The sequence below is a fragment of the Pongo abelii genome, chromosome 6, assembly GCF_028885655.2.
Source record: "Pongo abelii isolate AG06213 chromosome 6, NHGRI_mPonAbe1-v2.0_pri, whole genome shotgun sequence".
NCBI lineage: Eukaryota > Metazoa > Chordata > Mammalia > Primates > Hominidae > Pongo > Pongo abelii.
Genome location: NC_071991.2, coordinates 147,387,136 through 147,401,341, shown reverse-complemented (window position 1 = coordinate 147,401,341; position 14,206 = coordinate 147,387,136). Strand labels below are relative to the sequence as shown.

Here is a 14,206-nt window from a genome sequence, read left to right as displayed (position 1 = left end):
GTGGACATCCAGTTTTCCCAGCGTCATTTACTAAAGAGACTGTCCTTTCCCCGATATATGTTCTTGGCAACTTTGTCAAAAAAGAGCTCACTGTAGATGTATGGATTTATTTCTGGGTTGTCTATTCTGTTCCATTGGTCTGTGTGTCTGTTCTTATGCCAGTACCATGCTTTTTTGGTTACTATAGCTCTATAGTATAATTTGAAGTCAGATAATATGATTCCTTTAGTTTTGTTCTTTTTGCTCAGGACAGCTTTGGCTATTCTGGGTCTTCTGTGGTTCCATATCAATCTTGTAATTAATTTTTCTATTTCTGTGAAGAATGTCATTGGTATTTGGTAGGGATTGCATTAAATTTGTAGATTGCTTTGGGTAGCATTGATATTTTAACAATATTGATTCATGAACATAGAATATCTTTCAAATGTTGTGTCTTTGTCCATTTCTTATATCAGTGTTTTAAATAGTTTTCATCATAGAGATCTTTCACTTCTTTAATTAATGTTATTCCTAGATATTTTATTTTACTTGTAGCTATTGTAAATGAGATTACTTTCTTAATTTCTTTTTCAGATTGTTCACTGTTGGCATATGGAAATGCTACTAATTTTCATATGTTGATTTTGTATCCTGCAACTTTACTGAATTTATCTGTTCTAATAGGTTTTGGTGGAGTCTTTAGGATTTTCAAAATACAAGATCATATCATCTACAAATAAGGATAATTTGACTTCTTCCTTTCTAATTTGTATGCCCTTTATTTCTTTCTCTTGTGTGATTGCTCTAGCTAGGACTTCCAGTACTATTTGAATAACAGTGTGGAAGTGGGCATCCTTTTCTTGTTCCAGATCTTAGAGGAAAGGCTTTCAGATTTCCTCATTCAGTATGATACCAGCTGTGGGTCTGTTGCGTATGGCTTTTATGGTGTTGAGGTATGTTCCTTCCATGCTCAGTTTTTTGAGGGATTTTATCATGAAGAGATGTTAAATTTTATCAAAGCTTTTTCAGCATCAATTGAAATGATCATGTTTTTTGTCCTTCACTCTTGATATGATGTATCACATTGATTGATTTGCAATATGTTCAACCATCCTTGCATCCCTGAGATGAATTCCACTTGGCAGTAGTGCAGTGGCATGATCTCTGCTCACTGCAAACTAGGCTTCCCAGGCTCAAGTGATTCTCCAGCCTCAGCATCCCAAGTAGTTGGGACTACAGGCACATGCCACCAAAGCCCAACTAATTTTTATGTTGTTTTAGAGATAGGGTTTCACCATGTTGCCCAGGCTGGTCTCCAACTCCTGAGCTCAAAGTGATCCACTGACCTTGGCCTCCCAAAGTGCTGGGATTACAGGCATAAGTCATTATGCCTGGCCTGAATGATCTTTTTAATGTGTTGTTGAATTCGATTTGCAGTATTTTGTTGAAGATTTTTTAAATCAATGTTCATCAGAGATCTTGGCCTGTAGTTTTCTTTCTTTTTTTTTTTTAATGTGCCTTTGATTTTGGTATCAGGGTAATTCTGGCCTCATAGAATTAGTTTGGATGTATTCCCTCCTCTATTTTTTTGAATAGTTTGAGCACGATTCATATTAATTCTTCTTTAAATGTTTGGTAAAATTCAGCAATGAAGCCATCAGGTCCTGAGATTTTTTTTCCTGGAAGATTTTATTACAGCTTCAATCTCGTTACTTATTATTGGTCTGTTCAGGTTTTGGATTTCTTCTTGGTTCAATCTTGGTATGTTGTATGTGTCTAGGAATTTATCCATTTCTTCTAGGTTTTCCAATTTATTGGCATATAGGGTTAGGTTAGGGTTAGGCTCATGTGAGCCTAAAGGCTCATAGTAGCCTTTATGATCCTTTGGAGTTCTACAGTATCAATTGCAATGTCTCCTTTTTCATCTCTGAGTTTGTTTATTCAGATCTTCCCTATTATTTTTCTTAGTGTTGGCAACAGGCCCTCAAATCTGGCCATAAACTGGCCATAAACAAAATCTCTGCAGCACTGTGACATGTTCGTGATGGCCATGACGCCCACGCTGAAGGTTGTCAGTTTACCAAAATGAGGGCAAGGAACACCTGGCCCACCCAGAATGGAAAACCACTTAAGGCATTCTTAAACCACAAACAATAGCATGAGCAATCTGTGCCTTAAGGACATGTTCCTACTGCAGATAACTAGCCAGAGCCCATCCCTTTATTTTGGCCCATCCCTTTATTTCCCATAAGAAATGCTTTTAGTTAATCTATAATCTATAGAAACAATGCTTATCACTGGCTTGCTGTCAATAAATATGTGGGTAGATCTCTGTTCGAGGCTCTCAGCTCTGAAGGCTGTGAGACCCCTAATTTCCCACCCCACACCCTATATTTCTGTGTGTGCATCTTTAATTCCTCTAGAGCTGCTGGGTTAGGGTCTCCACAACCGAGCTGGTCTCAGCAAGTGGTGCCCATGTGTGGGGCTCAAACCCAGGTGGAAGGGTCACCAGAGCGATGGGTGGAGAACGTGGAACTAAGCTGGAGGACACCCAAGTACTCTTAAGCAATCACTGTGGTGAGTAAGAAGGGGAGCTTGGGAGCATCAGGGTAACAATGGGACAAGTGTGGGCTCTGGTTCATTCTACCTTGGAACCTTTCCACACTGATGATCAGGAGGAAGAAGGGTATAATGAAGCAACAGAGCAGGTTTGTTTGCCAGCTAAATGTAAAGCGGCAAAGGAGGAAGAGGTTCACCCCTACCCTTCTGCACCCCCTCCTTATTTTGAAGAAAAAGAGTGGTGTGGCCCTCCAGATCTTTCTTTTCCAGAGGACACTGGTTGAAAAGTAGTTGCCCCAGTGACTGTTCAAGCAGCGCCTCGAGCAGCTGCTCTCAGTTCTATTCAGGCAGGAATTCAGCAAGCTAGAAGAGAGGGTGATATAGAGGCCTGGCAGTTCCCTGTTAGAATACACCCCCCAGATCAACAGGGAAATATTATAGCTACATTGAGCTTTTTCCTTTTAAATTACTCAAAGAATTTAAACAATATATTAATCAATATGGACCAGGTTCTCCTTTTGTAATGGGACTGTTAAAGAATGTTGCTGTTTCCAGTTGGATGATTCCTACTGACTGGGATGCTCTTACTTGAGCTTGTCTAACTCCTTCCCAGTTCTTACAATTTAAAAGTTGGTGGGTAGATGAAGCTTCCATTCAGGCTGTTCACAATGCCCAGGCCCAACCTCAAATTAATATAACTGCAGACAAACTTTTGGGTGTCAGTGGCTGGGCTGGTTTAGATGCACAAGTGGTTATGCAGGAGTGTGCATTAGAGCTTGGGAAAAAATCACTTCAGGTGGAGAACAATACCCTTCCTTTAGTGCTATAAAACAGGGACCAAAAGAACCATATGCGGATTTTATAGCTCGGTTACAGGAGTCTTTTAAAAAGGTGATTGCAGATTTGGCTGCTCAGGATATAGTATTGTGGTTATTAGCTTTTGACAATGCTAATACTGAGTGCCAGGCTGCTCTGCGACCTATTAGAGGGAAAGCGCATTTAGTTGATTATACCAAGGCCTGTGACAGTATCAGAGGTAATCTGCATAAAGCTACTCTGCTAGCCCAGGCAATGGCAGGACTGAGAGTGGGTAAAGGAAATACTCCATTTCCTGGGGCTTGTTTTAACTGTGGGAAGCATGGTCATACTAAAAAAGAATGTAGAAAAAATCAGTGAGTCAGACCACCGGATAGGAGAAAAAAGAAAACTGCTGAGCCTGAAATATGTCCAAAATGTAAAAAAGGAAAACATTGGGCTAATCAGTGTTACTCTAAGTTTGATAAAGATGGGAACTCGATTTTGGGAAATGCCATGAGGGGCCCATCCCGAGCCCCATTCCAAACTGGGGCATTTCCGGCTCAGGCCATTTCCTCACCCCTGTACAATGTCTGTCCCCTGCCACAGCTGGTAATGCCACAGTAGATTTATGCTGCACAAAAGCTGTGAGCCTTCTGCCTGGGGAACCCCTGCAAAAGGTCCCAACAGGAGTCGGTGGACCCTTGCGAGCGAGGACGATGGGATTACTTCTAGGAAGGTCTAGTTTAAATTTAAAAGGAGTACAAATACAAACAGCAGTCATTGATTCAGATTACAATGGGGAAATTCAAATTGTTATATCTACTTCTGTTCCCTGGAAAGCAGAGCCAGGAAAGCTTATAGCACAGCTCCTAATTGTGCCATATGTGGAAATGGGGAAAAGTGAAATTAAACAAACAGGAGGATTTGGAAGCACAAGTAAACAAGGCAAAGCAGCTTATTGGGTGAATCAAATTACTGATAAACGTCTTACCTGTGAAATAACTATTCAGGGAAAGAAATTTAAAGGTTTGGTAGATACAGGAGCAGACATTTCAATCAATTCTTACTGGCCATCTGCATGGCCAATTCGATCTGCTCAATTTAACAGCTGGAGTTGGTAAAGCCCCTGAAGTATATCAAAGTAGTTATATTTTGCATTGTGAAGGGCCCGATGGACAACCTGGGACTATTGAACCAATTCTAACTTCCGTACCTATAAATTTATGGGGAAGAGATTTATTACTACAACAATGGGAAGCACAAGTTCTAATTCCAGAGCAGTTATACAGCCCTCAAAGTCAACATATGATCCATGAAATGGGGTATGTCCCTGGTATGGGACAAGGAAAAAATTTGCAAGGTTTGAAGGAAACACTTCAAGCGGAAAGACAAAGTTCCCACCAAGGTTTAGGATATCATTTTTGATGGCGGCTATTGTTAAGCCTCCAGAACCTACACCTTTAAAATGGTTAACAGATAAGCCAATTTGGATAGAACAATGGCCGCTAAGTAAAGAGAAACTGGAGGCTTTAGAGGACTTAGTTAATGAACAATTAGAAAAAGTGAGAGACAAGACTAGCTGGATTTCCTAGGCTGACTAAGAATTCCTGAGCCTAGCTGGGGAAGGTGACCGCACCTACCTTTAAACACAGGGCTTGTAACTCAGCTCACACCCGACCAATCAGGTAGTAAAGAGGGCTCACTAAAATACAAATTAGGCTAAAAGCAGGAGGTAAAGAAATAGTCAAATCATATATCACCTGAGACCACAGGGGGAGGGACAATGATTGGGATATAAACTCCAGGCATTCAAGCTGGGGGTGGCAAAACCCCGTTTGAGGGCAACCCCCTTTGGGTCCCCTCCCATTTTATGGGAGCTGTGTTTTCATCTATTAAATCTTGCAACTGCAAAAAAGAAAGAAAGAAAGAAAGAGGAAAGAAAGAAAAACAAAGAAAGAAAAACCCTCCATAGTGCCGTGATGATCCTTTGCAGTCCCAGTGAATGTTTGGCTTCAGCCTCACTGTCATCACTCGCACAGTTCCTTGCCTTCATCTGCTACACCCTTTTAGATGACCGTCCTTTCCCTGCATCCTCAGGATCTGTGTGGTCTTTGGGCCTTATAGTAGAAACTTCCAGGGGAGAGGTCCACAGAGGCAGAGATCCTGGTCCTAATACAGAGGATACTGGAGGCCTGAGCTTTGGGGCTCATACAGCCAGCCTTTGTGCCTGGCTCTGGCTCTTCCAGTTGTGCTGAGCTACTAGTTTGTGGCCTGCATGAGGCTGGGACCCCTCTGGTAAGGTGTCTCCCTTTTAAAGACAAGGACTAGTAAATGAGGAGCTGGAAGAAGAGCCAAAAGTTAAAAAAATGTAGGACTAAGCCCAAAGCACCCCACTGTGCAGAGGATGAAAGTAAAGTTGAGAGAGAGTATGGGAAGTTTGTTAGAGAAGGTGAAACTTAGGAGAGAAAGAGAGAGGAAGCTTCCGACTCTAAACAATTCTGCAAATGGTTGCCCCACACAGGGACTGAGGAGGAGGCTGCAGGATTCTAGGCAGGAAAGATTTCTAGAAGTCCTCTGATAGGTCCATGGGGAAGGACAGGGTAAATTCAAAGCCAGATAGAGGTCTGTCTGAAGGAGGTCAGTTGCCAGTCGTTCACTGAAAATGATGACAAATTACAATGTGTGTTAGATCCTTGGGCGTGGGAACATAGGTGAAACAGTGTCAATCCGGAAAGTCTAAACAGTTGAGAGGGCACATTTTGGGGGCAGAGCATCTGGCTGCATATCAAGTAGTCCCTGGTTCAAGATGGTGTCACTTGTTGGCCCTTCCTTTCACTCTGCCCACGTGTTTGTAATCACTCCGTCCTGTGTCATGTCCCAGTGACCACAGATTGCTCTGATTCTCCACTTCTCCACTTTTCCATGGATTGGATCCTGTCTTCTGGTCACTACTTTTATGTGACACATCGTGGGATTCAGCAAATGGAGGAGAAGAGGAAAGAAGAGTAAAGGAAAAGGCAGTTCAACTCCTGCCTCAGAGTGTTCAGTGCAAAGAGGCCCTTTATCATGAATGTGGATCTAGTCATGACTTGGTCTTTAATCAGGTGTGTTTTGTTTGGGCACAATTTTAATTACTGTCAGTTTTTCCAGATCTGTACCATGGAAGTGAACAGTTTAAACCAGGAGCTTCAAACCATGTGTCAGAGTGGTATAGGAGGTTTGTTAGAATTATAAGTCATCCAAGTTCTCTTCCCAGAGAGTCTGGCTTAGGAGTCCTCAAGTGGGGCCCAATAACTTTTGCTTTTACCCAGCTCTGCCCAGCACAGCCTCACCTCCAAAGGGTCTGTTGAGCAACCAGTTCTTTGAGTCTTGCTTCTCTAGGTGAGTCTGAAGGATGTTCTGTCTGCAAACCTGTGATTTTAATAGAATTAAAGAAGGAAGAATGCTGGTTACAAGTAGAGCTGGCAGGCAGGTGTAAAATAGGAAAGGGGTATATGGTGACAGAGCAAGTATGCATCTCATGATGGTGACAGCCAGGGGTGTGGCCATACAGGTTTATAGTGGTTAGTAGAGATGAGTAAGTGGGTGGGGGTGTAGCTCAGGGGTAGAGCATTTGACTGCAGATCAAAAGGTCCCTGGTTCAAATCCAGGTGCCCCTTCTCTATTTAACTTTTTTTTTTTCTTTTTGAGATAGAGTCTCACTCTGTTGCCCAGGCTGGAGTGCAGTGGTGCTATCTTGGCTCACTGCAACCTCCCCTCCCGGGTCCAAGCGATTCTCCTGCCCCAGCCTCCTGTGTAGTTGGGATTACAGGCGCATACCACCATGCTCAGCTAATTTTTGTATTTTTAGTAGAGATGGAGTTTCACCATGTTGGCCAGGCTGGTCTTGAACTCCTGTCCTCAGGTGATCTGCCCCCGTTCACCCCCTCAAAATCATGAGATTACAGGCATGAACCACCACACCTGGCCCCCTATTTCCTTTTCACTCACTGAACATGATAGGATGTTCTACTCTTAGCTTTTCTTCAACACATGGATTCATTCTGCAAAGCAGGAGAGAGAGGAGGCAGGTCAGGTCTTCACTAGAAAGCTCCCCCTGACACCTGAAGCTCCAGAGAAACCCAGTTTCTTGAGAGCTAAATCAGTGCTCATAGGTCTGGGGTGAACTTTTTTTTTTTCTTGCATATCTCAACCCTCTTAATTTCATTTGGGGAATTCACAATTGTGTAACTCTTGGTGGAAGACAAGATCCTGTCTCTGGTTAAGGAAAACAATAAGATCAGATATTTCCTCCCCCCAAATGTTGGTGTGTGAGTTGGGGTTCTTCAGAGAAAATAGAACCAATAGGGTGCATGCATGTGTGTGTGTGTGTGTGTGTGTGTGTGTGTGTGTGTGTGTATACATAGAGATTTTAAGGAGTTGGATCATGCAGTTGTGGGGGCTGGCAAGTCTGATACAGGACATGGCAGCAGGCTGGACTTGCAGGGAAGAGTTGAGGTTGCAGCTCGAGTCCGAAGACAGCGTGGGGGCAGAATTCCTTCTCAGGGGACAGCAGACGTTTCTTCGTAAGTCCTTTATCTGATTGGATGAGGCCCACCCACAATTTGGAGGGTAATCTGCTTTACTCAAAGTCTATGGATTTAATGTTAATCACCTCTAAAAAATACTTTCACAGCAGCATCTAGATTGGTTTGTACAAATATCTGGGAACCATGGCCTAGCCAAGTTGACACATTTAAAAACTTTTTTTTTTTTGAGACAGGGTCTTGCTCTGTCACCCAGGCTGGAGTGCAGTGGTATGATCTCTGCTCACTGCAACCTCTGCCTCCTGGGGCTCAAGAAATCCTCCCACCCCAGCCTCCGGAGTAGCTGGGACCACAGGTGTGCACCACCACACCCAGCTAATTTTTGTATTTTTTGTAGAGATGGAGTTTCTCAATGTTGTCCAGGCTGGTCTCAAACTTCTGGGCTCAAGCAATCTGCACACCTCGGCCTTCCAAACTGTTGGAATTACAGGCATGAACCACTGTGCCCTGCCAAGACATAAAATTAACCAGCACAATTGGTAATGGCTAATGTTTGGCCAACTGTATGCCCCTAAACATTAGACTATGAATGTTGAGTAAATTGCACATAAAAGGCAGGGCGAATTTGGAATCCATTCTGGAAATGGCAGAGCTCTGGCAATGGCAGTAGGGCCAGAGGCTGCAGCCAGCATCCATCATGGAGACAGTGGAGGCTCCTTAGCCAGGGTGGGCTGAGGTCCTGCTTACTTGATGAGCCTGGGTCTGCAGGCTTCTTTGAAGTGCATGAGCTTCTTGCCATCCTGTCGGCGATGTCCCTGTCTCCACTCACCTTAGATGGCCTTTTCTTTAATCAAAGTGCCCTGGCTGGTACCAGGGATGTGTAAAAAGTGATTTCAGGGAAATGAAGGGAATGTGGATTGGGAATCTGGCCTCATTAAACTTGAAGGTAATGAAAATCTAGGTAGTTTGGGGGGATAGAAATCCAAAGCCCATATCAGATTGTAGAAAAGTTGAGTAACTTTTGCCTGCAGTTCCCTCAGGACCAATTTGTAGTTCCCAGATTATAAGTGGCCTTTGGGCAGGATGGCTGGTCCTACCAGTTTAAACAAAGCAAGTAGTCAGCTCACCTGTCACCCTGTATGATCTGTTCCATGTGGACTGAAACACAGGCCTTTTTCTGACTGTATCACAAAACTCTCTGATCTCCTGCCACCAAATAAGTGAAACAGCTGAAAATGAGAGCCAGGGCTGATCCCTGTGGGTGCCAAACTTTGATGTCCATGGAATCAGCAGCTTCCCCCAGTCTCCCAGCTGAAAACAGGTCAGTGATTAAGAGGGTAGAACTTCAGGAATTGTAAGGTGGACTTATGGGAGCATTTGGAAAACTTGATTTATCCCAAATCACCAACTCTACCTAATGTCCAAGGCTGCCCCTTCTTCCTGCCTGAAAGCCAACCAGCCCAGAGGGAAGGGTTTTCACTGCAGGAGATCAATTTCCCCACCCCTCATTGTCTCTTGACCTATGGTGAGAGTAAGATCTCAGCTGAGTCTGGGCACCTGTTGCTGAGAGATGAAGATTCACACACCAAAATCATTTCTAACTGGCTAATGTTTGTCAGCATAAACCTCAAGAACATGTGTAGATGTGGATTCTTGGAGTATTTTATAAAGTAGAAAGAGTATAATTTTAAATGAGTCTGAATTTTTTATTAGGAGGGTACCCAATTAAAATTCTATTTGAAACACCATAGCTGGAACAGCTGGGATAAACCTGTTTGGTCAGTTGGTGGACCTAAGCCTGGATTCACAGGAGGCCAATTCTAAACGCATTTGAGATACTAGGGATTTCTTGCTATAATATAGAAAGAATCCGTAAACTTCAAGGGGTTGGTAAGCTGGAGTGGATTTATCACATGTGACTTGCCCTGGCTTGAAAAATACACAGATGTGTGGCACTTCTACATTTTTTTTTTTTTTTTTGGGATGGAGTCTCGCTCTGTCACCCAGGCTGGAGTGCAGTGGCACAATCTTGGCTCACTGCAAGCTCCGCCTCCCGGGTTCACGCCATTCTCCTGCCTCAGCCTCCTAAGTAGCTAAGACTACAGGCACTGGCTACCATGCCTGGCTAATTTTTTGTATTTTTAGTAGAGACGGGGTTTCACTATGTTAGCCAGGATGGTCTCGATCTCCTGACCTCAGGATCCGCCCGCCTCGGCCTCCCAAAGTGCTAGGATTACAGGCGTGAGCCACCACACCTGGCTGTGTACCCAAATTTTCTACCTGCTACATAAGTTGGTGTTAGGAGTGGGTTTCAGGCAACAGATCATTATGAAAATGGCATTGATTATCCAGACTGGCTGAGGCTGAATTTGGAGGCAATCCAGTTAATCTTTGGGCCTGGGAATATGGTATAACCTATAGCCCACACTGGCAAAATAACTAAGAAAATTACTGCTGGTGGTCATCTGGAATGAAGTGCCCACTAGGGACCAGGCTTCGAGATACACATTTGCTTCTTGTCATTGAACTGGAAGCTGGCAGTGTAGCTGATGTACTGGGATAGCTTAGAGAAAGAAACAACAAAAAGTCCAATGAAAAGAACTAAAATCTCTCCTTTCTAGCAGCCATGAGGCTTAGCAGAGAGCCAAAGGCAGTGTTTGATTCTGCAAGATTGCTCAATTACAGCCTTCCTACTGTGAACATCTGGGACTCTGGGCCGGGTGCGGTGGCTCATGCCTGTAATCCCAGCACTTTAGGAGGCCAAGGCAGATGGATCCTTGAGGTCAGGAGTTTGAGATTAGCCTTAACAACATGGTGAAACTCCGTTTCTAGTAAAAATACAAAAATTAACTGAGTGTGGTGATGGACACCTGTAATCTCAGCTATTCAGGAGGCTGAGACAGGAGAATCGCTTGACCCCAGGAGGCAGAGGTTGCAGTGAGCCAAGATCATGCCATTGCACTCCAGCCTGGGTGACAGAGCAAGACTCTGTCTCAAATTAATTAATTAATTAAAAAGAAGAACATCTAGGGCTTTGACCTGGAAAGAGTGAGACCCCCAGGAATGGTCACGGGGATCCATGGAAGATTTGTAGAACCCAAACTATACCTAACTTGAAGTCTTCTGCACCTCCTCTGCCACCTAAGACAGCCCTGCTTCTCCTGCTGCCCCTGTTCCACTGCTGCTCCGCCTCTTACCTCACCGCACCCTCCGTTTTTCTTTTGATCTATAATTTGAGAAAATCTTAGCATACCCGCAGAGTCAATTACAAAGTCACATCTTGAAGGTAGAGGCTTCAACACAAAAATAATCACGACTATTCTGATTTATAGCACCAAAAATCTGGGGAATGTGTGCAGAAGTGATTTCTCAACAGCACTTGTCTAAGGAGGGTGGAAACAGTTAAATTCTACTGCATTTAGTGCTATTGAATTCTGCATTTGATGTCTTACTTGGAGCAGCTGGGGATTCTTTTATTATTTGCTCAACTTGCTGATTAAAATCAGAAATCAAAATTGTTCAAAGACAGATGAAATTGAGATGCCAGAAAACCCCTGAACAGTAACTCTAGACTTTTTTTTTTTTCTTTTTTTTTGAGATGGAGTCTTACCCTGTCGCCCAGGCTGGAGTGCAGTGGCGCGATCTCGGCTCACTACAACCTCCGCCTCCCAGGTTCAAGCGATTCTCCTGCCTCAGCCTCCCAAGTAACTGGGACTACAGGCGCACACCACCACGCCCGGCTAATTTTTGTATTTTTTAGTAGAGACAGGGTTTCACCCTATTGGCCAGGCTGGTCTCCAATTCCTGACCTCGTGATTCGCCCACCTCATCTTCCCAAAGTGTTGGGATTACAGCCGTGAGCCACTATGCCTAGCCAACTCTAGACTTGAAGAGACTGGAAAGGTCAAATGTACTAAATTCATGTGACATGCCGTCACTCCCAGCCCCATAGCTTCCACCAACAGAATGGTTAGGAGAAAACCCCTTCAATACATTATTTAGAAGCACTTTATTTACTGGAGCTCTGGCATCTTTGAAAACCATTTTAATTGCATGATTTTGTCAACCAGTGACAGACGCTACAGCTAAAATGAATTCTCTAATTCAAATTGAGGATGAAGGGGAAGAAGCTAGAAGTTGCCCTTGACCACCACATGTTGGGTGGCAGTGGCTGCCTTCATAGCTTGCAGAGCCACACACAGTGTCCATTCAAATGGTCTTCTCATGGAGTTCTCAGCACCTACACAGAATGTGTATCTATGCAGCTTTCTTTTTTTTTTTGAGATGGAGTTTTGCTCTGTCTCCCAGGCTGGAGTGCAGTGGCGTGATCTCCGCTTAGTGCAAGCTCCGCCTCCCGGGTTCACACCATTCTCCTGCCTCAGCCTCCCGAGTAGCTGGGACTACAGGCGCACGCCGCCATGCCCGGCTAATTTTTTGTATTTTTAGTAGAGACGGGGTTTCACCGTGTTAGCCAGGATGGTCTCAATCTCCTGACCTCGTGATCCGCCCGCTTCGGCCTCCCAAAGTGCTGGGATTACAGGCGTGAGCCACCACGCCCGGTGCAGCTTTTTTCGTTTTTACAAAGAGCACTACAATGACCAACCATGTATGTACATTTTTGCACACTCATATGAGACAAAGCAAATGCAGATATTTAAACATTTTTATTGTCAAGCAGCCTTCCAGAAAAGATACCCCAATTGCAATTCATCCCAGCAGCCCCGTATGAAAGTATCTACCACCTTTTCAAGAATTACAATAATTTTGATATAAAAGGAAGATAAATTCAGGGATATGCCTGCTGTTAAATTCGAAATTCTTATACTTACAGAACAGGACAGGGGACACTGCTAAGGGAGAAAGGCAGCTCCCAATAGAAAGGGAGCTGACGGGACAGCACCAAGGAGCTGGGCCTGGGTCAACCCTGTGGCAGCAAGCACTTCAGTCCTCTGCCCAGGGCTGTGCATTTTAAGTTTGGAAGAATAGAAACAGACCTCTGAACAGGAGTTATTTTGCTGGTGTGATTATAGGAGTATTTGTTTTCTTCCTGATTTTTATTTGTATTTCTTAAATGTTCTATGTATTTTTAAGTCAACAAGCATTTGTTGAGAATCTATAATGTACTCAAGAAGAGGCCAGGAGGTACCGACATGAGATTTTCAAGAAAAGTAGTATTTTTTCTTTTCTTCCTTCTGTCTTCTTTTCTTTTTCTTTTTTCTTTCTCTCTCTCTTCTTTCTTTCTCTTTTTGTCTTCTTTCTTTCATCTTTTCTTTCTTTTTCTCTCCTCTCTTCTTTCTTTTTCTTTCTCTCTCTCTCACTCTTTCTTTCTTTCTCACATGGAACTTGTCTGTGTAATAAGAATTATTGAATCCATTCCTAACAGATCTTTGCCACATCATCAGTAGCCCCCGGGGTGGCTGTGATCCTGGCATCCATCAGGCGTCTTAGGTGCTCGGATGGTCTGGGAGTGGCATCCCTCACTACAGGTTTGCCTGCTAGAGAAAAGGTGCACATTCTTCAGTGTGGTCTGTCCTGCTGCCAGGGAGGCCAGGGCTTGGGCAGGACAAAGAGAGAGTCCTTAGTCCTAGTTCAGAGGCCCTTAGGGCCTGGTCTTTAAGTCCTCCAGATATCCAGGCTTGGTTCCTCCCCAGCCATGCTGACCTGCCAGTGTGGGGCCTCCTGTGAGAGATGGGGCTGCATCTTGGCCTAGCATGGAGATGGCAGCCCTTCTGGACAAATGTCTCCTGCAGTGTCAAGCAAGTCTCTGCAGACCCTGCCAAGTCTTGGCCATAGGATGAGGGAAGAAGACCGCAGAGGAGTATATGGTAGAGAAACCCAAAAGCGCATCCAGTGGTCCTGGGGTGAGGGAAGTAGTGGTGACCCCAGATGGGTACTGAGGGAGGGAAACATCAGGTCAGGGCAGAGGAGACTTCTGGAGTTCACAATAAGCACAGGACAGGGTGAGCTCATGGCCCAAAGAGGCAGTGTGTAGTGAGATCAATCTGCCGGGTGCCAGGGGTAGAGTGAGAGCAGCAAGTGGAAGTTACAGTGTGCTGGAGTCTGTGGGCGAGCAGCAAGTGGAAGTTACAGTGTGCTGGAGTCTGTGGGCGAGCAGCAAGTGGAAGTTACAGTGTGCTGGAGTCTGTGGGCGAGCAGCAAGTGGAAGTTACAGTGTGCTGGAGTCTGTGGGCGAGCAGCAAGTGGAAGTTACAGTGTGCTGGAGTCTGTGGGCGAGCAGCAAGTGGAAGTTACAGTGTGCTGGAGTCTGTGGGCGAGCAGCAAGTGGAAGTTACAGTGTGCTGGAGTCTGTGGGCGAGCAGCAAGTGGAAGTTACAGTGTGCTGG

General features: G+C 44.5%; 1 non-coding gene across 1 annotated transcript; it reads left to right on the top strand.

Annotated features, from left to right (window-relative positions):
- Nucleotides 1-6,923: 6,923 nt before the first annotated feature.
- On the top strand, nucleotides 6,924-6,995 carry TRNAC-GCA (transfer RNA cysteine (anticodon GCA)). The gene has a single exon. It is a non-coding gene; the product is annotated as a tRNA-Cys (tRNA).
- Nucleotides 6,996-14,206: the final 7,211 nt, after the last annotated feature.